The sequence below is a fragment of the Arachis ipaensis genome, chromosome B07 (assembly GCF_000816755.2).
Source record: "Arachis ipaensis cultivar K30076 chromosome B07, Araip1.1, whole genome shotgun sequence".
Taxonomy (NCBI): Eukaryota; Viridiplantae; Streptophyta; class Magnoliopsida; order Fabales; family Fabaceae; genus Arachis; species Arachis ipaensis.
Window position 1 is genome coordinate 116,961,122 of NC_029791.2, and position 3,855 is coordinate 116,964,976.

The following is a 3,855-nucleotide window of genomic DNA, read 5'->3' on the forward strand; positions in this document are numbered from 1 at the left end:
CCTACATAAGATATAAGGTCCTAGCAATGCCAAAGGCAATCCTAGAACACCGACACTCATATTATAAAGCATAAAAGGTTAAACCAGAAACCGTAGACGGGTGGTCTTCTAAGGATTCCTAAACCTAACTAAAACTTAGCTAGAACACTAAATCTCTCCACCCTTCATCCGTTCCTCCATCTCCGGTGAATTTGCACAGACAGACAAGCATACAATGGCAAACACAGGTAGAATACAAGTAATACAGATAACAAGTATAACAGTTAGCACATTATAATCAATTAGGCATTCCCAATTAATGCATAAACAAGTAATTCAAACAATATGCACATGATGTATGCCTGTCCTATGGTTGATGAGTCTCATCTGTCGGTTATCAAGCCAACCCGACAAGTCCGGCTGCTAAACCCTAGACTGTCCCCCGACGCGCATCCCCAAGATTCTATGTTTGGTTTTTCTTATTTATATATAATTGCTCAATGGGAGAACCTTCCTGGGAATTTATAAGTGTCCGGTCACCTCTTACATCGTATGTTCAACAGAGTATCGAGTATCAACTTGGAACACGTGGTGGCAAGCCACGGTACTTTACCTAGGGAAACTCGTATCTTAGATAAGATTGACATTCTCTTGGCATCTTCTATAATTGCTCACAAACTCTTGTGCATCTGACATGATGGAAGGCCAATAGTATCCAGATCTAACAAGCTTCTTGGCCAACGCCTTTCCCCCAATATGGTGGCCAAATCATCCTTCGTGGACTTCGCTCAAGACGTAGTCCGTTTGGTCGGGCCGCAAGCACTTCAGTAGGGGTTGATTAAGCCCTCGTTTGTACAGCTGGCCCAGTATCGCTACATACTTGGTCACCTCCTATTTTACCGTTCTAGCACCCTTCTCGTCCTCAGGGAGTTCGCTGTCCTCCAAGAAACGGATGATCAGATCTATCCATGAGGAAGGGCTCAACGCTTATGTTACGTAGAGAGTTACCGACGGCTCCTTTACCAGCCCTTGAATAAAAGATTGGTTTTCCATGCCTGGCTTTGTGCTTGCCATCTTCGATAGGAGGTCAGCTCTCGCATTTATTTCTCTGGGTACATGTTGAATCGTGACCTCTTCGAAATCTTCACACAACTTTTTCACCTTTTCCAAGTACTTATGAAGTAAGGAGTCCCTAGCGTGATATGTCCCGTTGCCCTGGGAGGTAACAATTTGGGAGTCACTGTTGACCTCGACTCGCGACGCTCCGACTTCTTTGGCTAGGAGCAAACCCTCTATCAAGGCTTTATATTCCGCTTAGTTTTTGGAGATCGGGAAGTCGAACTTGACTGATTGATCATAAGTCATCCCAGCCGAGCTTTCGAGGATTATTTATTGGTGCACGAAACTAGCTCCGCACATTTCGCACAGATAGACCGGCAAGTATATCGGGTCGTCCAAGTAATGTCTCAGGTGAGTGAGAGTCTATCCCACGGAAATTGTTGGTTTGAGCACACAGTGGTTACCTTGCAGATCTTAGTTAGGCAGATAGAAATCATAGTTTGTCACGAAAAACGCATAAAACAGAATAAATAAATAAAATGTTACTAGATAGGTGTGAAATCAATGGTATGAGAACAGTTGAGGCTTCGGAGATGCTTTGTCTTCTGGATTAATTTTTCTTACTGTCTACTTCAATAACTTTCTGATTCATTCAATGGCAGCCGTAAGTGATTAACTCGTCCTCTCATCAAGTTAACCTCCTCCACTGCAGTAATCCACCATGTTGAAGTGACTCGTGTCCTCTCATCAAGCCACATCTAGGTCTCTCACTGTAGCAGAAGATGAAGCTCTAAGCAATCCACTCCCCTTCACGATCCTACTCAAGGTGCCACAGACAAGGCAGATCTTCCAGATCAGAAAGTGTTACTTCTCTGACTCTAGCCTTAATGCCACAGAGACCTCACTTACCCACGGTCAACGGGATTTCATGTCACGTATCCAAAGTTTCCCAGGTACTCTATTGGAATTCGTAATGCAATCTCTAGGTTTGGTTCAACGCTATCCGGGTCAGGACTCGCACGGAACCCATGTAGAATAAGGGTGATTGTCACTGGTCACCCTCAATTCATGAGATGAAGAACAAGAATGCATAAAGGAATAGAATCAGACATATTAAACTAAAACAGTAATATTATTGATCTATGAAACTCACCAGAGCTCCTAACCTTAACCTTAGGAGGTTAGTGACTCATACTGTACAATAGTAGTGAAGTATTTGATTTGGGGGGGGGGGCGGAAGATCCAAAGCTAGGGTGATCTCCTCCTATATATACTAATATCCTAACTAAGAATTATAGAAATAAGATAAACTAAGTTGATAATGCGAAAATCCACTTCTGGGACCAACTTGGTGAGTGTTTGGGATGAGCTTGAGTGAAATCCACGAGCTAGTACCCCTTAGGGGTGTTGAACGCTGGCTTGGGACTCCCTTTTGGGTGTTGGACGCCAGCTGCTCCCTTGTGGGCGTTGAACTCCAGGAATAGGGTAGGTGGCTAGCGTTGAACGCCAGTTTTGGGCCTTCATTTCTAAAGCAAAGTATGAACTATTATATATTTCTGGAAATTCCTAGATGTTAGCTTTTCATAGCCGTTGAGAGCGCCCCGTTTAGACTTCTGTAACTCCAGAAAAGCTCCTTCGAGTGCACGGAGGTCAGATCCTGATAGCATCTGCAGTCCTTTCTCTGTCTCTGAATTAGACTTTTGCTCAAGCTCCTCAATTTCAGCCAGAAAATACCTGAAATCACCATAAAACACACAAACTCAAAGTAGAATAAAAAAAATATGAATTTTGCACTAAAACCTACGAAAATATAATAAAACTTAAACAAAACATAATGAAAACTACATAAAAATGACGCCAAAAAGCGTATAAAATATCCGCTCATCAGAACACCAAACATAAACTGTTGCTTGTCCCCAAGCAACCAAAAACAAAGTAGGATAAAAAGAAGAGAAGGATACAATAAATCTCAGAGTTCTTAATGAAGCTCAATTTCAATTAGATGAGCGGGACTAGCAGCTTTTTGCTTCTAAATAATTTTGGCATCTCACTTTCCATTGAAGCTCAGAATGATTAGCATATTTAGGAATTCAGAATCCAATTGATATTATTGACTCTCCTAGTTCAGTTCTTTTTTATTCTTGAACACTACTTCTTTAGAGTCTTGGCCGTGACCCTAAGCACTTTGTCTTTCAGTATTACCACTGGATACATAAATGCCACAGACACTTAACTTGGTGAACCCCTCAGGATTGTGATTCAGGTTTGCTAGAATCCCCAGCTAGTGGTGTCCAGAGTTCTTAAGCACGCTCTTTTTGCTTTGGATCACGACTTTAACTGCTCATTCTCAAGCTTTTCACTTGACACCTTCACACCACAAGCATATAGTTAGGGAAGCAGCTCATTTGAACTGTTTAGGCTAAGATATTATCTTTTTGGCCCTCCTAACCAATGATGCTCAAAGCCTTGGATCCTTGCTCTTGCCTTTTGGTTTAAAGAGCTATTGGCTTTTTCTTTTTGCTTTTTTTCCACATATTTTTTTTTTTTGCTTTTTGCTGATTTTTCTTGCTTCAAGAATCAATTTTTGCATTTTTCAGATTAACAATAATACTTCACTTTTATCATCATTCTTTTAAGAGCCAACATTCTTAAACTCCAACATCAAATATGCACTATTTATTCATGCATTCAGAAAACAAAAGCAATGCCACCACATTAAGATAATTGAACTATTCTTATGATAAAACTCGAAATTCATGCATATTACTTTTCTTTTTCAAATAAAATTTTTTTTAAGCAAGGTGAGAGATGCATGGA